This window comes from Crocodylus porosus, unplaced genomic scaffold, assembly GCF_001723895.1.
Source record: "Crocodylus porosus isolate Cpor-Errol unplaced genomic scaffold, CroPor_comp1, whole genome shotgun sequence".
Lineage (NCBI taxonomy): Eukaryota > Metazoa > Chordata > Crocodylia > Crocodylidae > Crocodylus > Crocodylus porosus.
The window spans coordinates 175,259,151-175,286,792 of NW_017728886.1; the positions used below are offsets into that span (position 1 = coordinate 175,259,151).

General features: G+C 41.0%; 1 long non-coding RNA gene across 1 annotated transcript; it reads right to left on the minus strand.

Moving 5' to 3' along the window:
* Positions 1-1,741: 1,741 nt before the first annotated feature.
* Positions 1,742-21,511, minus strand: LOC109324777. Its single transcript, XR_002105005.1, has 3 exons — positions 21,501-21,511; positions 13,804-13,807; positions 1,742-1,870 (listed from the first exon to the last, which is right to left on the minus strand). It is a non-coding gene; the product is annotated as an uncharacterized LOC109324777 (long non-coding RNA).
* Positions 21,512-27,642: the final 6,131 nt, after the last annotated feature.

Here is a 27,642-nt window from a genome sequence, read left to right on the forward strand (position 1 = left end):
AACTTCCAAGGGAAGTGGTGCTGGCTCCTACCCTGGGGGTCTTTAAGAAGAGGCTTGATGCCTACCTGGCTGAAGTCATTTGAGCCCAGTTTCACTCCTGCCCAGGCAGGAGGTTGGACTTGAAGATCTACAAGGTCCCTTCTGACCCTGATTGTATGATATGATTCTAAGATGTTTCATTATATAGTTCAAACAGCAATATTTCGAAGAGAAATTAAAAGATCAAAATCTGATTACCTGGGTGAAGGCAGAGGTCTAACTGCCAAGATACCTGGTTTAGTTATCCACTCCTAGTTATACTGCTGGTTGAAGAATAGCTTCAAATGTAGGACCCATATATTACTTGTACCATGTAGGTCTTACTCAGATAAGCAGTCCCACAGAAAATAAGACCAGAAACAAGCCTAAGCCTATAAGTATATAAAGACTGTACATCAGGATCTGGGGGAATGCCTGTCCACCAGAGCAGTCCATGGGATAACAAGGTCAAATGGTCACAAACTTCTCCAAGACCATTTCAGGCTGGACATAAGGAAGAACTTCTTTACAGTCCACACCCCCAAGACCTGGAACAGACTGCTGCCTGAGGTGGTGCAAGCACCTACTCTGGATACCTTTAAGAGTAAATTGGGTGTTTATCTTGCTGGGATCCTGTGACCCCAGCTGACTCCCTGCCCCTGGAGCAGGGGGCTGGACTCGATGATTTTCTGAGGTCCCTTCCATCCCTAAATGTATATGAAATCTATGAAATCTAATTTTACACTTCAAAATGGGATTATTCTTGTGAATAACAGGTTGCAGAATCACTTCTAAACAGAAATCTGTAGCTTGCTCTGAAGACTTATACAGTAATTTCAAGACAATGCTAACTACTACAAGTCCAGCAGCTGGAACACTATATGTCTATTTCTCCTGGTAAGAATTTTAGAAAACATATCTGAAAGTCTTACTGGTAGGAAAAGAGACTAGGAGCAAGAGTGTACAGCTATTCTAGCCCAGCTTTCCTCATCCTGTGTGTTGCGACCCACCCATTTTTTAAAGGGTCATGAACAAACTTTAAAAAATAGATCAACAAACTTTAAAAATAGATTCTCTTTTAAAGGAGAAAAATGTGGGGAATGCAGGTTTCCCTTTGAAAGGTGGCAGAGTTCCAGCCTTCAAGGGGCAGCTTGGGGCTGAGAGAGTGGAAGGAGGGCAATCAGGCAAGAGGTGCCACATGCATGTGCACATGCACACATGCATGTCACAGCCAGGCCACATGGAGAACAGCTCCCATAGATCTTCACAGGAGGCATAGAAATGTCAGGAGGGTAGGGAGGCACAGGTGACACAGCCCAGCCCCTTACCTCCTCTCCAGGGCACAGGCATGACCTGAAGGGAGTGGTGGTGGTGGCAAGACCATGGCAGTCTGGTAGATCTGCGACTCAGTACATGAATGGTTTGCAACAGGAGAAGGTGAGCGCAATGCCTCCCAATCTGTTACAACTTGTGCTATTGGTGTCATGTTGCCACAGGGCTTTCAGCAGTAGTGGAAGCAATGAGTCTCGCTACCCTGTTCTGCCCTCCCATGCCAAGTCCCACCAGCTGGGCTGTGGAGGTGGCTTCTGCCCATGCTGGTCCAGCCACACTGAAGCCCCATGCCTAATGTGGGTGCACAAATCTGGTGGGGCACATGCCCCCCCATGCTCCACAGCCCTTTCCCCACCACCCTCACCCACCCCCTGCCCCACACACTAGGGGTAGGGGACTGTGGGTTGGGAGTGAGGGGCACTGGCAGTGCCAGGAGGCTGTTTTCTACCTTAATTATTTACTGGGTCGGGACTGACCATCAATGTTTACAAGTGGGTCCTGGTACAAAAAAGGTTGAGAACTGCTGTTTCAGTCCCCTGGCTGGAGAGCTACACAGGTAAGCTCTCCAACTGGGGAGCACTAGTGGGGCTACCCACAGCCTTAAGGGATCCCATTACTTAATAGCCTGTCTCCCCCACATGGAAATTGGGCAGGCTGTCAAGAGGCAGCCCCCCACTTTTAAATTACAACATGAGCATCCCAGACGGTCTGCTCATGGGGGTGTAGGGAAGAAGGTCCAGGAAGGACCTGTTTAACCCTGGTTCCAGGATCTCTGGCTTTTAAGTCACACCAGGTACCACTGGGTGGTACACGCGGTATTTAAAGCTGCAAGACTGGGAACGAGGACAAGGAGAGCTTTCCCAGCCCCAGCTTCTAGGGCTTTGCTCCTGGGAGCATAAGCAGTACTTTCAAAGTGGACAGACCCAAAACCACAGCCTGAAGAGCTTTTCCCACCAGGGTTCCCTGATACCCATGGAAGGAATAGCAAGACAAACTCACCACCTTCTCCTCAAACTGGGGATCTTGGGGAGTGGGTAGGGGAATTTGGCCCACTGCTGCAGTTCTCTCCCAAACTGGTCTGGAAGAGGAGGAGAGCAATGGGACAAAGTACCTGGCCCATTCTCCCAACTGGGTTGCTCCCAGTCTGGGGAAGAGGTGCGGAACATTGCTGTATTGCTCCTGTCCCTGCTGGACTAGACCAGGAAGGGAGTCATTCTTGTGAGTTTTTCCTGGAAAATCTCTGTCTTGGAAAGACATTTCCCCTAGAAGAAAATGAATGAATGCTTGTATATTTGTCATTTTTAGCACAAAAATGGAGATTTTCCTGGTAGAAATGCCTGTATGTGGCCTAAGACTGAATAGACTTGTATTAATTTCCTGGTTCTTTCATTGATATATTATGAGTCTGGGAAATTCACTTAATTTCCCTGTACTTCTTTTTCTCTCCAGGCTTTCATTTGCATTGTCTATTTAGTTTGAAGACCATTATGTTAAGGCTCTCTCATACTATGATAAGAGATTAGGTTAGAGTCCCAATTTCTGTAGTGAATGTCTGCACCAAAATACAAATAAAGTTGCATTTAGGCCTAAGATTCACAATAAGGGCTTTCATTAAGCCAATACAAGGTGCATCTTTATTAGAATAAATTAAGTATTAATAAAAAGGAAATATGGAAACAGTGGATCTTTTATATAAAAAGATTCTGTCTCAAATATTTTATGTTTAAAGACAGCTGTTAACTAAGCTTTGCCTACAATGAAGTAAGTTTGCTACTGATAAAATGCCAGAGTGCAAGGAACCAAGGGGTTAATCACAGTAGAGAACATCAGATTTTGTCTTGTTCAAAATTAAATTTGAATAGCTGAATTTAAAAAACCCTCTCTTAGGCTAGATAGGCTTAATAGGATTTTAAAAAACAAAACAAATTATTCTCTGGAATTCAAAAAAGTCCATCTTACATAGGCATGAAATAAATCTACCTAGAAGGCAAAAAACAAATATTAGTTGAGGGGTAGAAAAACCCTACAGATTTGTATTCATACAGAAAATCAAAAAGCATATTGTATGTTTTTTATGTATTTTGAAGAAATGAGTTTCCCCCCAAATTTACATTTTATGATGAAAACAGTACCAACTTCACTTTATATGCACCTATTTAGATGCTGAACCCAATGTGCAATATATCAAAAGCTTTTTGATTAGTGTCCTTGAACTCCTCTAAGCAAGGCCCAGTGGTATCCAAAATGGTACCATTCACATTAAAATGCAAATGAACATGCTGTAACTGGAAACCAAGATAATTTTATACAGGTCTTTAAATATAACAAGACCTTAAAACCCAATCCTTAAGGGAAACCTTGTACAGTAGTTGCTGACTTGTTCAGACATTATGCTTTCCTTATACATCACTTTATAGTACTTCTTATGTGGCACTCTCTAAAGCTTCCAAAAATAATTGCAATACATCAAAAAAGGCAGTCCCTTCTCTTAGCAATGACCTGCACAGATGTTGGTAGAAATTCAAGGTCTTGGATATAGTTATATTCTGGCAGGTCAAATCTCTTTTTGTAAGATGTATTCAATTTTTTAAAAATAGGTTTGTTTGTTTTTCTCTCTGATTCAGCCAACTGCATTAGATTAGAGTGATGGTAAATGTACACTATGCAACTGCAGTCTGCTTTGGCACTGTTGACTACAAATTTGAGATGACTTTGTGGTGTACTGCAACTCAACTTCAAAATGTCTGTTCTATCTGTGAAATATATTATTCCTGAGTGGAAATTGATATAGTGGTGCACAGTCAACCTGGGATCTGCAGCATAGTCATTAATATCTTTTTCTAAAACAGACAACAGGTCAAGGAGTAAACTGGGAAGTTAAAAAGGAGTCATAGAAACATTGCAAGGCCAAATTGCATGCTCTTAAACAATTTAGAAACTATGCTTTAAGCCAGCTGATTATTTAATAAAATTTGCAAGTCAAAAACTCAGAATCAAACTAATGGAATTTGCATGTCTAACAAAATTGTCTTTCATATGATAAGTCTGTTTCAGAAGAACATTTAGAGTTGGAAACTGAAATATTACCGTCACTAAATGGCAATAAATGCCAATTGTGATTTCTAAAGGTACATAAATTGGAGTAAAAGGCCAAAAACTGCTGAAGCAGGTGTAAAGTAACTTCAGCAGAATAAAAAAATAATAATTTCAAACTAAATAGGTTCAATAACTTAATCTATAACACAGTAATTACAACAGTTTACTATTGAATATTCCATACATTATGCTAGGTATCAAAGGAGAATGTGAAGCTTTCTATATGGAAAAAACCCCTTAATAATGATAACAAATACCCTTTTATATGTCCTAGGCATGAGGACATACACATGTGACTATGAATTTATGACAACTAAGGGAATAACCCTACTTTGTCATTTAAATATCTGTACCTTAACTGTTGCAAAATTTGTGGCTTAGGTGATCAGACTCAGACTCATTCTACTTTACCTAGATAGCTCCAGATACTTCCTATTTTGTATTCTTGATTGGGCAAAATACAAAATGGAATGCCTCTGGGGTTATTCAGAGCACAGCAGCTCACAGTTGGCACATGTGGCAGTCAGCTTGGTCCTCAAAAAAGCCATATGCTTGAGAAAGATACACTCCTGGGCTCTCACAATTAGTGTAAGGGCCTTTGTACACTCCACAAAACTGGCCATTCAAGCAGTTTAAATGTCCTTTTGCACTGTTTCAATGGCATTGCTGTTTACACTGTTGGAGGCATATTACTCTTTAAATGACTTTAAGATGTAGCAAAATAAAACACCTCCAAGGTGTTTTAGTTTTCTGCCAAACAAAGTGCAACAGCTGCAGAGGGAAGCATGAGGCCCTGAAGAGAAGGGGAAAAAAGTGGTGTACTTGATCTCTTTTCCTTTTTTTTTTCCCTCCCTGGAGTCTGCCTGCCTGAGTGGCGCAGTGGCCCAGTGCTTCCATCTGTGGCTGTGGGTGGGGTGATGCTTCCCTCCATAGCTGCAGCATCCCCCAGGACCACCTGGGCTGGGTGCCTGTGGGTGGGTGCCACCTGGAGGGGGCCACCACCACTGTGGAGGGAAGCACCCCCTCCCCTTGCAGCTCAGAGATTGCTTGGCCCACTGGGAACTGGCCCCCTTCCACTCAAGAGGCAGGTAAGGATCAGGCCCGGCCCTTGTGTACATGCCACGGGTGTTTACTGAGGTTTAATTCTCCCTAAACTGAAGTGGTATTTTAAAAAACTCACCACTTCAATTTAGGGAAAATTAAACTGAAGTGATCCCCTGTGGCATGTACAAGCATCTTAAGATACTGCTGCAGAAGGACATATATTTCGTTCCCTGCTGTAGTGTGGAAGGACACATGAGAAAATCCCTATAGTACTAGTGCTCTGTAAAGCTTAGATCACCAAATGCTAACCACACTGTCTCAGCACACCACCAAAAGCAAGTTAAACCAACTGTCCAAACTTGTAGCACCACCATGTTCACACACAGCAGTTAGCATGGTGCTGACACTGTCATGGATCATGCCATTTTGGGAAGAAGTTCTACCTTGGGATTCCCTAAGGTCCTTTTTTGGTCTCCTTCACCCGAAGGACCCTTTGAAGCCTTCTTAGGTGTAGCTTTACAAGGAGCAAGCACTGAGGCAAGGGTTGGGGACCCTGGCTCTTTTCTGTTCTTTGGTTCCTCAGAGACGCATACCACCCCCACTTCAAAGAGCTCCTACTTTGTTGCCAGCTGGAAGGAAGCAGGGGAGGAGGGGAGGCAGGGAAGGGGTTATTTTATTTTTTCAAAAACAGGGATGGGGAGGTTCAGAGTGCCAACAACCCAAGGAGCACAGCAGACTGCTCTGCTTCAAAGAAAACTGTCTTTATTGTATCACTACAGATCCCTTTGTCCTCACTGGGATCCATACTTAGTTTCCTATTCTTTCCTTTCTGAGGCTACTCCTTTCTTTTTTCTCTCTTCTGTCCCCATCCATTTGTAAACCAGTCTATGTGTACCAAATTTCTGTTCTGTTGTGGATATACACTGGTTTCTGATTACTTATACCAGTAAAGGTGTAATATCTGTACCTGGCCTAAGAGAAGGGAATAGCTGGCTGATGCAGCAAAGGAGGATAGACTGGCCATCAAGTTCAAATGGAAACCTCTGTGTAGCTAGGGAGCCACATGGCAGGAAAGGATGGGGATTTGAAGCACATAAACCCAACGCTAAGCCCAAGGGGACAGCCTGCCCCAGCATGTTGCAGGGAAAGGAAGTCTCAGGGATAAGGGCTGCTGGAGGCTGACAGGCAGTCACCCAAGCTACCCAAGTGATCTGGGATGAGAGGGCTCCTAGGGAGGTATGGCCTGCTGGTCAAACTAAACCTGAATGGGGAAGACTTTTATTTTAAGAAGAGGCATGCTTGCATTTGTTATTCTTTGAATACTGAATACTGAAGGACCAAGTTGTGGCTATGGGGGAAGTGTGGAGGCCATGGAGGGGTGTTGGGTAGGTCACTCTGTGAGACAGGCAACTTAGCCTGGTGTCAGAGACCCCAAGTGTGGAGGCTAATGCAGTGGGAGCAGATTGGCTGGGGGTTGGGGAGCCTGAGGCCTGAGGGCCAGCAGTGAGGGATGCAACCAGAAAAAAAGGTCCAAGGACAAGAGGACTCACTCCCAGACAAAGATTCAAGCCCTAAGGCCTAAAAGCTGCACTGGGGCCATGGGTCCTCCCCAAACTGTGAATGGAATAACATCTGTGAGGGATGGCTGTGGCTACAGGGGAGGACAGAGGCCACAAAGGCATAAGGCAGTTCTCTGCTGCTTTAAGACCCTGATGTTACCAGAAGGGTCATAACTTATTACCTGATGGGCAAGATTGGGCTCAGCCAGGTACAAGAAGTACCACCTGACTAAAGTGAACAAGAGTCAACTCTGGGACCCTGAGGCAGCCTCCTTGAACACCAATATAGTTCCCACAAGGTGAGGAAAAGGGAGGGTACCCTGAGGACCTGGCATAGGTGCAGGAGTCTCATGGCCACCAGGGGGGTGTCACAGCCACTCCTGGGGCATGGTCCTGCTAGTGTCATACTTCTGAAACTGTTTACAGGAACGATTTTTAGTAAAGCACGCTCACACTGAGACCTCCAAAATGTTCCCAGGAAGAATGGCAGAATGGCTATAATTCAGACCACTTAACTCTTGTCATCACATAGAAACTTTTCCCCTCCTTTAAAAATTGAACTGATCTGGACTGTAAGGGCCACCATATACTTCAAAAATACAGAGGGTAAGATGATGCCTCCCCCTGTGTTGAAGGCTTCTTTACCAGCCTTCTCACTGAAGCAATAGTCACTCAGAAGACCTAACTGGCCAGCTAAAGCTACGGGCCTCATGGGAAACCCTTGATCTTCACAGGAGTGCCTTGATCTTCACAGGAGCCCTTCAGCCCAGATCTATCAAGACTTGCTGTCTGACATTGAAAGCCTTTGATACCTTTGTTCTGGGTGGCCTTATTTTGTCCAGATGCTCCTGATTCTCAAGGGACTTCCTTCAGTAGCACCTCTGGTAGCTTTCCAGGACATGATAAACCAGGTAATCTTGGAAGTCCTTTCAGACTTGTAAAGCCTTTACTTCTCAGAAAATAATCTAATTATTTCCTTCCCTAGGACTGACAGTTCACCCTTCAGACCTGGAATCCTCATAGAGCCTACTGAATACTGATCAAACAATGCAATACTTGAAACACAAAGAAGGTCTGACAAGCCCACATCCTTTCATCTGTTTCAGGGCCTGGGATTTTTAGAGCCCCAGGATCTCCAGGGAAACGTGAAATGACTATGTCCCCCCATCAAGATTAACAGGAAAGCTGGGTGGATCAGCCCCATTCAATCCACTCTTCACTTTCTCTGCTGCATTGAGAACATGAAAACCTGGAATCACGGAGGAACCTCTCTCCCTGGAATTCTTGCAAACCCTCTTCCCAAATAACTTGATTACCCTTGATACCAGGTAAATTTGGGATTCCATCATGCCCCAGTGTACTTTTATCTCCATTGGCACTGGTAAGCCCTTATGGGCCAGGGTCACCTTATTGTCCTTTATGTCTGGAATGTCATTTAAGCCAGGAAGCCTTTTAAGTCCTTTTCACCATGGCTATTTTTTACTCCTGGGTATCTTTTCTGGCCTTTATTACTTCCCATATCTACTTTATCCATGGTTCTTGGTTCTTTTGTTAGTGCAAGGGAACCTTTAGGATCTACTCCTGGCTCACATGGTAGGTCCTCTAAACTTTGTATTGCAGGTACACCTGGCTCACCTTGGGGTTCTGGTTGGCCAGGTACATTTGGAATTCTTTGCTCTTCTTGTAAACCAGGCAGTCATTCAGTTCTTCATCTCCTTTAGCTCTAAGGATACCAGATGGGACCTGGGAGACCCACTCCTGTCAAACCTGTGGTACTTGGCAAACCATCCAAGCCAACATCACTTGGAGCCCCTAGTTGTCTGGGTAAGCTAGGCTGACCCAAGAAACCTTCTAGGACAAAGAGGTCCAGGAAATCCTATTTCTGCCTGCACAGTAGAAACAATCAGAGAGCAGTTTGTGGCCTGATGTCAGGCCTAAACAGTGCTTCTGCAGAGATGAGAGCTTCTCTAGATATCCTACTTGTGAAACAATTTACAGCAACTATATAAAGCAAAGCATGCTCACACTAAGCTGCCTCTTCCCTGTAGGTGTTCTCTACCACCAAAACTGCAGACTACAACTCAGCACACTTAGCCTCTTTCATCATATCTTTTCTTCCACATGAGGATAACCCTACAATGCATCACTACGCCATAGCCACATTCTCCCACTACATGACAGTTGGCAAGTTAAACAAACTGTGCATGCTTGCAGCACCACCATGTGACTGCTTGCACAGCAGCTAACATGGTTGGTCCTGGGGCACTGCTAAGAAAAGCATGCTGCATTCTGCCTGAAGTGGTGGTCAGTCACATGTCAGAACAAAAATAACCCTTTTAGATAGCTGATGGCTGACTGTTGGCACTGGATTTATGACCAAGATACTTTGTTCTGGGTGAACTAAATCCTCAGACTGATCACAACCTCTCCATTTGATAAGACACATATTTTATTGATACATAGCGATAGCAGATAAAAATGATGCAAACAATTCTATATCTAACAGTCCTAGATCTGCCACATAGGAAGGTACATCTACCCAGTACATGTGATTCTTTCTTGAATGTCAGATTCAACAGCCTGGAGGTTGGAGGCTGAGGCCCACTCTTCCCTCAGTGGGCTAGGTAAGACAGGCTGGTGGTATGGCCTCAGGTTCCCCTCTCAGGGACACTTAGCTGCTCTGAAATCCCTCCTTTGGTATTTTTTGTCCCCTCTGATGACTCAATCTCTAGGCACTGTGGACCAGTCTCCCTGTAACCGTCATACTGTCCATGTGCTGTTTTGTCAGCATATTCCTTTGTTTCACAAACCCATCACATGCACACATCCTAATTTGGTTATTTATTGGTTTCTCCTAATTTGGTCCATCTACCAAAACCAGAGATCTTAAGGGCCCTGTAGCTGGTCACTGACCTGGCCAATGCAGTAGTGTACCTGATCTCTGTTATGGAACACTGTGATAAATGTCTTCAATTTACAGCCTGGCGACTGCTTGCTGCTTACCTGTGTCAGACACAGTGGAACTTGAAGGAAATTTTGTAACAAACAGCCTTTTAGAAATGAACCCGTGTCATTCCTCTGGACAATTGTTCTAATACATATCTATTTTACCTATAAGTCAATCCCCAAAAGCAAACCTTTAAATACCATTTTCTAGTCATCACTTACCATGGTTCTTCAAGAGATTTGTCCTCTAGAGAATGGAAAGGTAATTTCCTTTCAGGGAAGAAGGGAAAGGGTATACTTGAAGCTGGTATAGGCTCTGCAAGCTTCTAGATGGAAGGATAAAGATGGTCATAAGAAACCATCAATAGGCATCTGTACTGAAGATCAGACCCCTCCCATTAAGAACACCCAATTTGTGTTCAAGCATCCTCGCAAGACCCATGTCCTCTTTGCCCTGGTCTCCTTAGTGTTTCTTTTTATCAACTTTTTATCCAGACCACTCAAGGGTAAGCTGAAATACCTGCTAGACCCTTACTATACACAAAGGCAGAAACATAAAGCCACAGAAACTCAAGCAGCTGCCCACTCTGAAGGTTCATTTTTGGGGATAAGAGTGAAGACCAAGGAAAGGCTGGACCTAAGACAACAAAGGTGGAGGGAGCAGGAGTGTACAGTAACAGAGTCAAGCCTCACAAATTACTTTTTCCATTTTTAAAAGTCCCAATGGAAGGAACAGATGCAACGCTGCCTTTAATCACATAAAACAGCTCCCTCTTTGCAGGACAGTGAAACAATTTAGGATGGACTCCTTACCATGATCCATATTCAGCTTTTGGTTAGGAGAACTGGCTACACCTGGGTCATGGTGAAACACCTGATACCTCAGGGGCAAAGTTGACTGATGTACCCATTCAGTGATGTGATTTGGAAAGTTTTAGGCATTATAGCATCAATTTGGAATTCATGTCTAGTGATTCACTGAACACATGATGCCATAAGCATGCCAATATCGAAGGATGAATGAAGAAATGGCTGCATGCCAGTACTCCATAGCCTGTTTATAGGCATGTCATGGAGCAAGGCAAGCTGCCTCTTCATGCTACCTCTTATATTACTCAGACGACCAGAAAATGATACTGTAAGTGTCTCTAAATATGGATTTTAGGATCTCAGTAAGCAAATATAACAATTTTGGCCCTTGACCAAAAACCTGGTCTATTGCATATGCTACTGGTAAAATCCATCAAAGATTATTTGTTTTCCAATTAATAAGATGGAAAAAAGTATTTAAAATATATCTGTATTTGATAAACTAGCATAGTGAAAACTCTGTTGGCATTTTAAAAAGATAGGCATTACTATATACAGAAATCCTGGAAGTAGACTGGTACTCTTGGTGAACTCACTGGAATGCCAAAAGTTTGTATGCTCTTGCAACACTGAGCTGGGCAAAATGAAAATCCAAAGCCTCAACAGCATAAAAGTACTGACCAGATGAAGCTGAAAAAGGAAAACCTTTGCATATATATCTACTGAGAACGCTTTATAGTTTTTAGTAATTGTTTTATTCTCTTTTTTCACTTATTGTTATTGCCTCAGGCATTCCCCTAGCAGTCAGCAGATCATTTAGAAAGAATGGTGCCCCTCCTGGGCCCCACATCAGCAGCTCACACAGTTGTTTGTCTAAAGGCAATCTAAAGGTGGAAAAAAAATACCCACTCTTTTTTTCCTGTTTATCAGGTTGGCCCTGCTCTACAGATTCATTTCTTAATAAACCCAATGGGTTTCCAAAAAAATTAAATTCTGACCACAAAGGTAAGAACTATTGTGCTTAAGAAGCTGGTATGAAAATGGAAATGTTTGCTTCACATCAATATCACAAAAGACCAAGAAAGATGTTTTCAATTTTCTGTGATTCTTAGTAAAGTTACTGGTCATATCTTTCTTGAACACTGATGCAGCATGAAACATACAGAACAAAAGAACCTATACATACCCAAATCAGCATTTGGGAAAAAGCTGTGTGATATAAAGACATGCCTGCAGCATACTCTAAAAATGCAGTTACCAGTTATTGAAAGAAAGCACATGGCATACCTCCATAACAAAATGAGCCCCTCTCCTGAGATGCAGACCATCCAGAATCACCTGTGAGCACCTAGCAACAAATATGGAGGTGCCAATATCAAATTTATTAGTTTTATCTATACAAAAAGATATTTGAGAATGGAGACCTAAAATACATGTGATAAAATGAAGAAAGCAATAGATACTTCAGTTAGGAAGACTGCCTCAATTCAATCTTAATGAAGATATAATTAATGGTAACCATTGTAAAGTTGAGTAAAGTATTAGTATCATATAAGACCACTGTTTAAGAAAGCACTAAATAAGATTTCCCAGGCTTCAGACATCTCAGAGTTTCATATAGAATATTTAAATGAGTTTAAGCGCACTTCCATAGCACCAGGATGTAGGAAAGGACAGAGGTGTGACGGGCTAGCTGGCAGTAACCTAGCCTAGGGGTTTTGAAAGGGCAAAAGATAATTGGAGGACTTGGGATTCTCTTTCCTCACCAATCAGGCCCCGGAGACTCACCCTCCGTGGCCCCTGATCAGCCTCTTGGATCACCTGGAAGGGATAAAAGGGGCAGCGTGGCTGACTCAGGGAAGACCAGCGAGGGACCACAAGGAAGGAGCTTCAAAGAGCTGGCAAGAGCTGAGCCAGTGGGACAGAAGCAATTGTCCCAGAAAAGCCTGAAGGAGCAGGACCTGCAGGCAGCAGTGGGACCCTCAGCAGCGCAGCGTGCAGCCGGCAGGAGAGGCTCCCCCACTGGGCTCCAGGATCCCCTACGAGAGACTGCGGCCAGCAGGAGAGATCCCAGCTCCAGCAAGGATCTAAGCAACAACCTGAGAGGTTCCCAGCTCTGCTTCGAGCTCTTTCAATCAGAGGTCAGAAAGCTTGACATGAGGCCGGGGCTCTGGGAAGGTCAAGACCCCTAGCAGCCTAGAGCAATGCCACTGTTGGTGGTTGTGTGGTAGTATTCCTACTTACCATGTAGGAAATTTGAGTTCAAGTCTTGGCTAGGGTGACTTGGGGCAAGTGAGCTAACAAGAAGCAAATCTTTTTGCAGTGGAAAGGGGCCATTGTGTTTTCTCCCCTTTTCTCCCTCTCCAGGTAGTTAGGCCCTATATTCCTTGTCACTTGACATTTTGTATTTTGTGCCTTTTTATATTTCACTAACCAGTATTATTTGTTCTGCTGTTTGTGTTTTATATTGTGTTAACCCTGTCTTTTGTCAGTGATTGTAAGTGTCTAATCTTTGTTGAATCCTGCCCCCTTGGGGCATTGTAGAGCCCACTATACCCCTTGATTTATGCCTGTTATGTTCCCAATATTGTTCCCTCATTAAAAGGTATATGGTTAAGTCCCCATTGGTGGTCTGGCTCTGCTCTATAAGGGAAGGAGAGGCCCTATACCTCTCACAGTGCTTGTGCACCTGCTTTGATCCCTTCAATTGGAGAGGGGGTACCTCTTGGAGTACTGCCCGGGTTACATAAGGAAGCATTAAATAAGATTGCCCAGGCTTCAGACATCTCAGAGTTTCATATAGAATATTTAAATGAGCCTAAGCGCACTTCCATAGCACCAGGATGTAGGAAAGGACAGAATGCTGGCTAAAAATAATACATATAGAACAGGTGATCCTTAAAATGACTGTACAATATAATGCTTGCCTACAGAAGAAATTGACAACATGAACTACATTAACAACATCCTAAAAAATGCAGTGAGGAGGAAGACTCACCCACCTTCTGCATTAACTGTTTTGCATAGACTTTTCCTTTCCTGGAAAGAATCTATTGCTGCCCAGTCCTCCTCAGTCTGATATAGACTTTCCAAGATGGCATGAAGTTAACAATTCAAGCTTAATGGCAATAAGACAGTTTTAAATATCACAGTGGCATTAAACATGGATATGTTTTGGCACCAGAATTTTCCAGTATATATATAATATTGTCTTTGATTCTTTGCCATATTTTTTATCTAGTCCACAAAGTGAATATTTCTATGCAAGAGACCTTAAAGATCAAGCAAAAAATGGATGCAAACACTTCCTAATAAGAGAGCAGGTCCAATAACACCAATACAATAATAAGACAGTGCTCATTGCAAACAGATTTGTATAGTTTGTGATGAATTTGGATTAAGCATTAATCTAAAGAAGGGGAATAAGGCACAGTGTTGGCTCTTGATGTTTTATGGGAATGCCACAGACATTCTTCTATCTGAGATCAAATGCATATCTAGCTTCTGAAGGTAATTTGTGCATCTGAATGGTAGCTACTATGTTAGGAACTGAATAAGAATATGTGTGCACCTTAAAGAATGAACATGGAACACCAAGACGTGAATCTATTACACGTGTGTTCTAAGCACATTATTCTATGAAAATGAGACCTGGGAAACTTACAATAGGCATGAGAAAAGGCTGAACCCTCTGTATACTTTTTCTTCTCCCAAAGTTGGTAACACCACAGTAGAGGAGAAAACAAAACTTCCTAATCTAACAATTTTTAGAGAGACATCTTTGCTGGTTTCTATGATGGGTGAGTGCCGGTGTCCTCTAAAGGAACTCCTGTGGAGAACACAGATTGACTATAACAGAAGCTCAACAATGCTTATAAGGACAGGAGAGTTTTCCAAGTGAGTGTCAAATACTAGGGTGAAGCTGCTGGCAACAGCTGATATTGGAGCACTGTATTGCATCAAGGAACCAGTAGCATTAAAATAAGGTGAATGAGAGAGAAGGGGAACAGCAATTAATTAAAACAGGTTTAAGGCGCAGTCAGGGCCAATATCACTACTTCCAAGTCAATCAGTAACATTTATTCATCATGGAAGACAATTTACATCATTAAATTACAGTAGGGAAGCATGTTCAGAGGGAGTTAAGGTGACAATTGAATCAAAGGAGCCAAAGTTAGTTTCTTCCCTTTGTTCGCCCATTTAAAATTCAACAGTACAGTACTTATTTTTCCTGATTCAGGCTGTTGTTATACGGTCCCAGAGGGTGCACAGTAACATTAAACAGTGCATTAAATTGCATAGTTTATTCAGTAGAAGAAATATGTTTTAATGATCCTATTTGTCATTTTTGACACATTATTTCCTTCCTTTCTTTGAAACAAGGAGTTTTGTTAGCACAGGCAGTAAACTCTTATATTTGTCAGCAAAAGGTGGTAGTTGAATTCTCTGTGATGTATATAAACTGCAGCTGCAAGACTGTAGGATGCAGTGGGAAAGTAAATATCAGTTGCCTTTATAGTCCCTTAGTCCTGGGAATAGCTGTATACTGGGGTGGGGCCCCAGAAGAAGTTGGGAGAGCCTTGTGATTGCTAAAAAGTCTTCCCACCTGGGTAAAAGACTCCAAAGGGTGCTTTGGCATTTGGAGACTGCCAGAGTTCAGGTACATATTAGGCACGTCTACATAAGACATTTATTGCAGAGTTGCTTAATTAGCTCTAAAGTAAATGTCTCAGCATCTACATGTGCTGGGCTATTAGGCTGGAGTATATTAATAAACTCTTGTCGCAGAATTTTTTTACTCTACAGCAATGCATGCATAGACTCTGATGGAGCTGGCTGGGTTACGAGGGTGCTACAGTGTGGGAGCTGCCAGCTGGCTAGCCCAGCACTAAAACACTCTCGTGCCCCAGCTAGCCCCTCCACAGCATGCTGAGCCAGGTCAGAGCTGCCCCAGGCTGGCAGGCTGACCCCCCAGGTCCCCTGCCAGCTGGGGCTGCTCCAACCTAATTCAATGTGCTGTGGTCCTGAGCATGCATTCAAACATGGTGCCTGGGAATAACAAACTCCAGCATCATATGCACTGGAGATTCTTGCTTCCAATTAATTTTATGTATAGATGTGCCCACTGCCTAGCATATTTACATCAGGGTATGAAAAGGGGAATGGCATATTCATTCTTTCCTTCCTAAATGTCCTTAAGTACAAAAAAGTACAAATGTAAGGGAAGTATGTTAGCTTTATTTCTGGCATGCTGCCAAGCAGATCAGTGTACCAAGGACATGGAATGAGAATAATTGGTTTATGAAAAGCTAAAGTCCTACTATTAGCAACTTTATCCTTTAAAATGTCTACTCTTATCCCCCTTCCCAGTCAAGGGTTTTAAAAAGAAAAAAAAAATGATGCAGTATAGAGCACAGCTTCTTAACATTACATCCTCCTCACTGAACAAAGGCAGGTATCAGCTGATGCCAGCAACTATTCTTATACTGTTCAGTGTATAAGTGGAATATGATACAGCGTTTCTCTAGAGAATTTTACCAGGACTTTAACAATTTCTATCCCTCCATCAAGCAAACTCTAGAATTATTTCCAGTGGCCACATCACAACCAGATTGTATTGGAAATGCTACCTCTGCATCACCAACGTTCATCCTAAGCACACCACTAGATCTATCATCTATAGCCAAGCTCTACATTATTTACTCTGATCCTACAGACCGTGATGCACACCTTAAAGATCTGAAATAGGGATTTCTACAGTTACAGTACAACCCCAATCAAATCAAGAAAGCCAGACTCAGACCTGCTACAATAGCAACCAGGGGGCAACAACAACAAAAGCCCTCTGGTTGTTACCAATAGCCCCTGTCTTCAACATCTGAGGGTGCCTATACACTCAATTAATTGAGTCTGCTCCAGCAACGCGCACAGTAATTGCTGGAGTTATTGGTAATTACCACACTCTAGCAGACTCCAGCATCGTATGTATCATCATCCACATGCTGAAAAGTGGTGACCTTTAAGGCTTTAAAGGTTGTTCAATGAGTTTTAAGTGCCCCCTCCACCATTTTTCAGTACAGGGACACTGATACATGTAACACTTCCAGGCACTTTAATTAGAGCAACTTTTGAAGCTGCTCTAATTAAAGCACCCCCCGCCCCTTCCCTCTACACATACTGGTAAAGGCATGATGGAGTCCACACATTGGATTGTATTAAGTCTACTTTAAACAGGAACTCTGGATTCTTATTCCATTACCTAGGTTAGTTTTTGTGATTCCTTTGTTCCTATATATTTCTTGCTTGCTTGTTTACTTCTCCCAGCAATGCCTGCTTCCGCTTCCCCTTCCTTTCCCACTCTCCTCCTTTCTCTCTCTCCCTCTCTTCTGCTTTTTGCATTCACATTTCTCTCTCCATCTTACGTACTTCTTTGTGTAGGTCATTTCACAGCATCTGATGAAGTGAGCTTCAGCTTTGATTGTATATCTATATCTATATCTATATCTAGAGAGACAGAGAGAGAGAGAAAGGTGGGGGGTGGGGAGGGAGACACTTCAGTTAGTCTATAAGTCTATCCTGCCTTCAGAATGATGATTCAAGTTTAGAACTGAATTCACGCGTGACTAAGAATAGTACCAAATAAGTCTAAAACCTTATAAGGTATATCTGAATCTGGAAAAAACGGATATTTTAATGCAAATTTACCTTTGACATTTTTTTGTTATATTTCATGTTAATATATTTTTCAATAAAAGATACTACAAATTAGCCAAAAGCATTCATATGTTATGGAGCTCTGTCCTCCAACATGAAATAAAGTAGATGTGCCATCCTACATTATTGAAAATAACTGTTTTCTCTAACATAAGTAGCAAGCATGTATGTTTATATTCGATACTTAAAATTTTGATTGACATGGAAAATTCCTAAAATGCTAATATCTTTAATTATATAGCTAAAATTTCTTCTAGTATAGTCTAAATTGACTGGTGTTTTTGAAGCTGATATGCTACCTGTGTTTTTAGTATTAAGCTCTGAGAGAAATGTAATATTCCCCACACCCCCCACTTTTATTTATATTAGATTTAGCATCAGTGGTGAATTTAAAAAAAAATCTTCAAAAAAAACCTTACTCTGAATATTTCATGAGAATTATAGCAAGCAACTTGATTATACTGCGCCGCAAAATGATAATATGTCTTATGAAGGTAACACATGAATTATAATTTAAAATGTGTTATTTTCTACTTAGATCCTGTTAAAATCATAAGTAGAAAGGAAAAAATTTAGTGAAAGTGATAAACAATTACAGCTGTTTGCAGAGGAGTATTTTGTAATATACAGGCATTTAACGCTTGTATAGGCTAGATATTTAACATATGAGCTATTCACCTTTGACAATATTATTAGCATCCAATACTTTATTTCAAGATACGAGACCCAGGAAAATAAGTGTGTATGCCACTGAACAATGTGTAGGAATTTAAATCTCAATTATTAAAATTCCACATGACCCATGTAATTTGAAGAGGAAATATTTTACATTCAATACTGGAATTGTATCTGCTCTTATAATAAATTACAGAGGAAAAAAAGGACACTAAAACTACAAATCATTTTTTAAACAACATTATTGAACTAGGTGAGGATACTTTACCCAACATAGCAAAACTGAGCCTTAGTATGAGTAGATACAGGCCAATGGATTTGAGCCTGTTTAAATGCTAAGGTTAAATATGGCCTAATGTGACTAACTTTTATTATATATTATGTTAAACGATCCATCAAAAATTTGTGGGATCTAGTTGGCTTTGAGAGAAAGAACTACAGGTCAAAATATTACCTCCCATAGAAGGACATCAAGCTTGATTTGGCAGACTTTCAACCATAGACTGACAACCAAAGGGCTGGAACTTATCCACTCGGCTGGAAGGATTTTCAGACATACAAAAGAGACTTTTATGTGACATCCTAACTCTGTGGATAAGAAGAAAGAATATATGACCCTATGGCAGGGGTAGGCAAGCTTTTCTCCATGGCAGGGGTAGGCAAGCTCTGGGTGGGTGGTGCAAGGTAGGCACTAGGACCCTTCTGCTGCTACCACTTGTCTTCCATGGCAGCACAGGAAGAGTACTTGTCAAAGGCTGGATTCAAAAGCTCCATAGGCTGCATCTGGCCTGCAGACTGTAGGGTGCCAATCCCTACCCTATGGTATTGTAATTAATCATGCCAGCTTTTCTGGAGTGAAATTATAGACCACTGTCCCAAGACAGGCCTGTTTTAGACTCATAAAATTAGTTTCACCCTGTAAAATGGTCTCTTCATTATTGACACAAGTTTTATGAAACAAACAGTCTTCACAGTAAAGCCTGGTAGAAAAGGAGAGAGAAAAGGAGGGGAAAAAAGAAAAGAATAGGAGATTAAATATAATGTTTTTTAATAATGCCATAAGCATTTTCTGTTCTCTAGTAGCAAATCTGAACTCTACTGAGGTTTCAGGGATTTGTTTCTTAAAGTTATTTCCAAGATATTTGAAAAAAAAAAAAAAAAAGCGACAGCAATGTGCTAAGAATCCTTTCTAAAATTAAAAATGCATTTTTGTTTCACTACCAGCTACTCCTTTGTGTTTTCTTCTGGATGGTCACATTTCTTATTATGAGATAAATAATACTATTATACGCCATTTACACTGTTGACAAATATTTGTTTTCAGGGCTATTTTATAGAAATCTTCTTCATGTATGGTATTACTCTGCTATTCAGGATGAAGATTTCCAAGTCGGCCATTGTTTTTAGCTAGTGAAGCATATGAAATGAAATATTTAGATATATCCACATTCCTGCATTTTCAATCACTTTATATGTTCTAATTCCATTACTGAATACTTGCAGTGGGAATTAGTGTTCATTCACCCAATGTAAAAAATCTAGACCTTAATCCACATTCAAGTGTAATAAAAATGTTAACTACTTTTTGGTACGTGGTACGATTTCATAGCCATAGTACCTATGGTGTGAATAGCCAGGGTTCATGTGCCTAAAGCTATAAAACTGCAATGAGAGTATGTAGCCTCCTTACTGAAGAAGGATAGGGGATTCCTCTTATAATTGTTGAAAAAGTAGTTCTGTGCGTCCTGCAGAAATCCAAAACAGCTACCTTAGTGAATCTTGGTACAGGCACATATGGTTACTTATATTTTCCAGTTTTTAAACATATGTTAAGTTGTTCCTGGCATGCATCCTTGATGCTGCTCTAATGATCAGCCTAACCTTTTCTGTCAGAAAGACAAAGTACTACTTCCTTCCTGTAAAATGTTCACAATGCAATGAAAATGGAGATATTAACTAGGAATTTTGGAAAGATCATTTGCAATTAATCTATTACCACCATTTATTTCACATTGTAATTTCCCACTTTAAAATACATGTATACTAAACGGTTCTGATTTTAGAAGTCCATTTCTAGAATTAAAAACAATTAAGATGATTCAGTTAAATTAGGAATATAGTTATAAACTTCACAGGAAGAAGTGCCTTTATGAGAAAACTTCTCCCTCTGCTGATTAGTTTCCTTTTAACTGTTGGCTGACTATTGTATTAATACCATTCAAAATTCTACTTTCTTATTTTATCACATTTTAAAAGAGCTATATTTTCTGTCCCTATTACTCTGCACAATAATTTTGTTGTATTATGAAATCAATGCTATAAATTCCTCACTAGCACACTTGCCAAGCTCATGGATGTAACCAAAATTAAATATTTATTCTGAATTTTCTTTCCTTTTTCCCTCCCAGTAGTGTACCTTCCATTCTATCTTTGATAGACATGTTGTTAACTCCCTCATTGATATTTCTAGTTATCTTACCTGTCTTCTGTATTTTCTTCTTTTCCCCCCATAGATAGTCAATGCTATGATAGGCAGTCCTATTGAAGTTTGAGATAGCTGGGTGTAGGGAACAAATTAAGCCACTCTTGAACTAGTATAACTTTATTGGCTTGGAACGATGCTACTTTGCATGACCTCAGGTTATTACTGTCTCCTTACAATGCAAATGAAACAAACAAAATTTCATGCAAGTTAGGAAAAATGCAGCATTCACAATCATACTGCCATGGAAACATCTCAAAATAGAAAGCCTCTTAAAAATTCTCAATAATACGAAGTGTTCTGAATTATATTAAAGTTACAGGTCAGCAGTGAGAATCTGTATGCTGTGCCTTTAAGGTACTCAGTTCAGACTTCAGAGCCCCAAGAGAGAAATACTAAGATGGCTTTCATCCTCTTAACATCCTCTCAATCCTTGGGCGCTGTAATGACTGTTAAGGACTCCAGAAGAAAAAAATATATATATAGCTCTGTGGGTATTCGGTTCAGTAGTCTTCCTAGTCTGCAACACTACTCAAAGATATCTTAGTGCTGTATACTACAACCTCAATTCAGACATACCCTTAGTACTAACCCCAGCCCCAATATGCCCCTAAAACTACAACTACAGTTTGTGAATTTCCCCTTTTCTATTGCACCTGAACCAACAAAATGTTCCCTGAACAGAAATTTGGCTTTGGGGCTCACTTTTCAATAATGTTTCATTCCCTAATAGAGAAACGGTGAGCAGCATCTCACTGCAAGTGTGATGATACAGCCTCATTGCAGAATTTCTTAAGTTTTATCCTACTATTCTAAATTTTGACAGTTCTATAGTTAAACCTTGACAGTAAAAGCTTTTATTGAACTTGTAGCAGGTGTGACATTTCTTTGACTGAAGAAAGATGGCCTACATTCATAACAAAAAGCACTCCAAGTGACCCAGTAGATCACTGGCAGAAAGAAAATTTCAGAAGATCAGCAGACAGCTTTGACCAAAACAAGAACAAGGCCATCTAGAGGATTTATTTCAAGAGTCTGTAACAGCCAAGAAAGCAGCTTTTTTCACAGCCAATCTTGAGTATGTTTCCTTTAAAACATGCATCACATAATTGTTAAAGCACTCTGGAAGATAGGAGGGGTGGGTCTGACTCCCTTCAAGACAGGAGAGATTTAAATCTGGGTTTCTCACACCCTAAATAAGCACCTCCTCTGGCAGCCAGGTTTTGAAGGAAAATCATGACCATCACTGTTTTTGTGCAAAGCCTATTTCAATAGGCATTCAAAGCACACCTACTGGATGAAGTCCATAAGGCTGGATAGAAAGGGGCCCCCCCGTTTCAGGAATCAATGGGACTCAACAGCACATTGTCGAGTATTGTCAGCAGGGTGCCACTCTGGGCATGCCAAGGACATGGAACTTTAGGATGCCTGGGGACCTTTAATATTAAAAAAATTGAAGGTGCCTAAAAACTGTAGGCAGTGTGCAGGGTTTGAAGATTTTTTATTATTATTATTATTTAGGTGCTTAACAAGATTTGGTGGCATTTATATGGACCTAGACTTTGTTTCTTAGCATACAATATTCTAGCTAGAAAGAAAGTAAGGCCCGTATATTATAAAAGAATTACAGATTGAAATCTGTTCTGCAATAGCTATAATTAATTTTCTGAACTACAAGCAACATCAAAATACTTTCTCTTCAGAAGCTTCTAAAAGCATTTTTTTAACCATATGCCCTGGGTAAAGTAAATAATGAATTAAAATGTGAACATCTGAATTTGTTAATGTTTGGCAGAGAATTTGCTTGAGGAGCATATATTCAGTAAAAGTAAAGGTTAAGTTGCACTTTCATTCTAAACCCTTATATTCTGTAGGATTGTAAAAATTGTGTTTTGATGTAACCCAGACGTATATTTGTTTTGAAACTATTTCAAAAACCTAGATATCTGTTTGGCTGATTGTGTAGGCACCAAAAATACCATCAGGAATGACACTGGGTAGGTCAAAGGGGAGAACAAGGCTCTGGGAAGGAAGATGAAGGAGCTTGGGGCATAAATGGTGTTTGCATTAATCATCCCCATGGAAGACAAAGGCCTAGGGAGGGACCATCATCATGCAAGTAAACATGTGGCTGAGATGGGACTGTCAATGCAAAGGTTTTGGATTTTTTGAAAATTCCTATATGGGAGGCGGACTGCTATGAAGAGACAAGAGCCATCTAACCAGAACTGGAAAGAGGATGTTTCCATGGCCAACTTACTCAACCTGGCAAGGAAGGCTTTAAATGAGGTTGTGTGGGAGAGAGTGAACAAAACCCTGTCAAAACAGAGCAAACAATCCAAAGACAAACGGACCAGAAGAAGCAGCTCAATTCTGGGAAAGACTCAGAGAGCCACAGGACAGCAACAAGTAGTGTAGAAGGTAAATGAGTAGGTTGAAATGCAAAATATGTCCAATGTATGTATGCAAAACGTGAGAATTATGGGGAATAAACAGGTTGAGCTGGAACATGCAACCTGAGAAAAAAAAAACATGCCCTGATTTATATCACAGAGACCTAGTGGAACATCTCTTATGTACTGGTAAGGATTATCTTTTTTTTCTTTTTTTTTAGAAGAACAGTGTTGGGAGAAAAGGTGATGGTGTCACCTTGTATGTCAAAAACACATATACTTGGTCCCTGGTTCAGAAGGAAGAAGATAGCAGATTGGAATGTATTTAGGTAAAGATGAAAGGTGAAATATAGCGCACCAGTATAATTGTGGGGAGTTACTATAGGTCACCAAATCAGGATGAGAAGAGATGGATGAAGCACTCTTCAAGGAATAAGAGGGGGGACTTCAATTTTCTGGGCATTTGATGCAAGAACAATACAGTCAAATATAAATGGTTAAGCCAGCTCTTTTCATGTATGGAGAACATTTGCATCAAATGTCCAGAAAATTGAAGTTCCCCTTCTCACTCCTTGAAGAGTGCTTCTTCCAGTAGGTGGACAGTACAAGTAAGGGATCATCTATTTTGCATCTTGTCTTGACTAATGGGGAAGAATCGGTTGAAAATGAAGATGATAGGAAACTTGGGAAGAAACAACCGCAGTATGATAAACCCTGAGACACGGAAAGCATGATCTCAGCAGAAATAAGACACTATATTTGAAAAGGGCAGAATTCAATCCACTCAAGAAGCTGATGAGCATGTTGCCACAGACTGAGGGATAAAGGCACCCAGGAGGACTGAAAGCTTCCAAGGGGCACAGTATTGGAATCCCAAAAAGCAACTGTGCTGACACCATGGAAGCACAAGAAGAATGACAAAAGAGCAATGCGGCTGCACAAGGAGTTTCTAAGGTACCTCAAATGCAAAAGAAAAGCATGCAGGCAAGGAAAATATGGGCAGCTCACCAAGGAATCCTGCCAGAAAACAGCAACACCCTGAAGGGACAAAACCAAATAGGCAAAGGTAAAAAATGACCTGTGCCTGGCAAAAGAGATTGAAGACAAGAAGAGGTTCCTGAAGTATGTTGACCAGAAAAGAAAGACCAAGGAAGCTGTGGGTCCACTGTTAAATAGCCAGGGTGAATTCTTAACAGAAGATGCAAAGAAGGTTGAACTACTCAATTGCTACTTTGCTTCAGTCTTTACAAAAAAATTAAGCTGTAAGCAGACACATAGCAAGGGTTATCTGGATAAGGGAGGGGACATGCTGAAAGATGAGATAGATGAGGTAACAAAAGAAACAGTCAAAGAGCTTTTGATGGGTTTTAAGTCAGCAGGTCCTGATGAACTTCATCACAGGGTGTTAAACAGGAAGGAAGAATGGACACTGGAGCCCTTGGCAATACTATTCATGAAGTCAAGAAAGAAGGGAGAGGTACCACATGACTGGAAAAGGGTCAGCTAGTCCCCCTCTTTTTAAAAAAAAAAGGCAAAAGGAGGGACCTGAGGGGCTACAGCACTGTTCACCCCAACTCAGCACCTGGGAAGTTACTGGAGAACATCCAAAGGAAGTCTAGGAGGAGAAAAGGCTGATTATAAACAGCTAGAATGTATTTATGAAAAACAAATCATGTCAAACAAACTTGATCTCCTTCTTTGACAAAGTAACTACTTGGGTGGATGAAGGAAATGCTGTGGATATAGTGTATCTGGATTTAAGCAAGGCTTTCGACAAAGTGCCACATGATTTTCTCATTAACAAATTGGAGAAAATGTTGACTAGACAAAACTACTGTAAGGTGGACAGATAACTGGCAGGAGGTTTCAAGGGGAGTTCCACAGTAGTCAGTATTGTGCCCAGTATTATTCAACATGTTTATTAATGATTTGGATGCTGGAATTAAGAGCTTCTTGAGTGAATGTTGCCAGTGGCATGAAACTAGGAAGGACTGAGAACATGAGACAGATGCACAACTCAAAAAGATCTTGACAGATTGGAAAGCTTGGTTAGCGCTAACAAGATGAAGTTCAATGCTGACATATGCAAGGCACTATCCTTCAGGAAGAATAATTCAAAACACAAATACAAAATAAGTAACATCTGGCTGGATGACGGCACTGTGTAGAAGGATTCTGGAGTCTTGGTAGATCATAGACTCAATATAAGTCATCAGTGCAATGTAGCTACACAAAAGGTGAATTATAAATTTTGGGATGTATCAGATATGAGGCATGGGAGGTGATGGTGTCTCTTTACTTGGCACTGCTTAGGTCTCACCTAGTGCAGTCTGAGGCTCCACACTTTAAAACAGGACATGGAAAAAAGTTAGCAAAGCAAGCAACAACGATACAAGGCTTGGAAGACAAGTCATACAAGGAGACGTTGAAGGAAATAGGCATGTTCATCTTGCTGGAAAGGTTCTTAAGAGGGGACATGATAGCATTCTTCACATATCTGAAAGGCTGCCATAAAGAAGAGGGAAAACATCATTTCTCTCTCACTGCAGAGAGCAGGACACAGACTGATAACTGCAGTTGTAGCAAAGTAATTTTAGACTGGAAATTAGGAAAAACCTCTTCACTATTAGAACAGTGAAACAGTGGAGTAGACTGCCTTGGAAAGTTATGCGATCTTAATTTTTGGCAATGTTCAAAAAGAGATTGAATGAGCATTGGCCAGGGATGATCTATGCATACCTAAGCATGCCTCTGGACTTTGCTGGTTGTCACATGGAACAAAGGAGGATTTTTTTCTTATCTTGCTACTGCTTGTGTCAGGGTTTGTTTGTTTTCTGTCACCTTCAACAAGCATTGGGTGCTGGCTGCAGCCAAAACTGGGGATTTTGACACAGGTGTATCAGGGCTGCTGGGACTTAAACATGGAGATTCCTAGCTAAACAGTCTTGCCCTTCCACTCAGGATCAGAGTGATCACCATGTTTGGGGTCAGGAAGGAATTGTATCCCATGGTCAGATGTGTGTGGAATATGGAGAGGGGGGTGCCTTCCTCAATAGTGCATTTTACAGCAGTCATGCATTTTAACTCAAGCTGCAGCATGATTTTATGTACCATGGTCCCCTTGCTTCACCTGTGACAGTATTTGGTGTTATGCCTTGTGGTGGTATCCACATTAGCTATGTAGTTTTGCTAAGAGGCTAGACAACGGATTTGTGTAGGATGGTCTGATGGGGGTGATCTGCCTCATTCTGGAGGCTGGACTAGATGACCACTGGAGGTCCCTTCCAACCCTATGAAAATAATAAGTACACCATGCCTCCTGGCCACATTTTGCCAAATAGACCCCCTTTCATTTAGTCAGAAATATGAAAGGCCAGTGTTGTGAATGTAATAAGCCTTTTTCCCCTCTAGTTTTTCAGTTAAATGTGGCTTAGACAAATCAAATATAATTATTTATTACATTGTTAGAAATAGCTCTGTGGGACCCTTTCACCCCCCAGGTGGCGGTCCGCTTCACACAATAAAATAAAAGTTAGCAATAAGTTTGGGATTCTACTCTTATTTTAATGTATTTTTTTAGTGTTTGCTCAAAGCAGTTTGCCATCCATTTGGAATTGGGTAATGACTTTCTGATTTAGTATAATTTTACTGACTTTTTTTCTTGAAGAAAACTGGAAATTCTGCAAAAACAAGATGAGGACTCTTTATGTGAAATGATCTCTTTGGGCAAGCCATATGTGGCAACAAATTGCCTCAATCATTTTAAGAACAGAAGTGTTTATCATATGTACAACTCCTGGCCTCCTACAATAAAACAAAACAAAACAAAATACACAATCTATAATTAAGCAGATTTATTTTCTTCTACAAAACTAAAAAGTTTATTTTCTAGCAAGGCTTATAGTCCACAGAAAACACAGATTGGTTTGAACTATGAACCAGTGACTTTTTTCTGTCCATATAGATTCCTTTTTCAGTATCTTGGCCTAAAGAAGTAACCATGAAAACTATTTATCCAAATACATAATTTTTTAGTAACTTCATTCCGGTTTGCTATTTTAGCGCATATATTCTGTGCCTTTGGGACTGGACACCAATCCGCTTTTATTACGTGAAATACATAATATTTTTATACCTTTCACTTTTACCTCCATTTTGACAGGACAGTGTTTTGTTTTGAGTTTCATTTCATTTCAAAACCACTCTTCCATTTCGTTGAGACTGTTTCTCTGTTTCAACACTGTTTTGACATTTCGCCCATAGGCTATAATGGGGAACCATAAAACTGCCTATAACTTTGCCAGTTCTTGCCTGATTCTGATGGAACTTGCAGGGATGGTATCGTCTTCTGAGACCGTGAAGGCTGCCAAGTTTCAAGGACATAAATGCAGGGGTTTCTGGGAAACTGCACCTCAAATTCTTAAAAGCAAAACTTGTGTCGTGTGTGTGTGTGTGTGTGTGTGTGTAAGGCACAGCAGGGTGAAAACTGAAGGAATGGAAGCCGGGGTTTCTGGGAAACTGTACCTCAAATTCTTAAAAGCAAAACTTGTGTCGTGTGTGTGTGTGTGTGTGT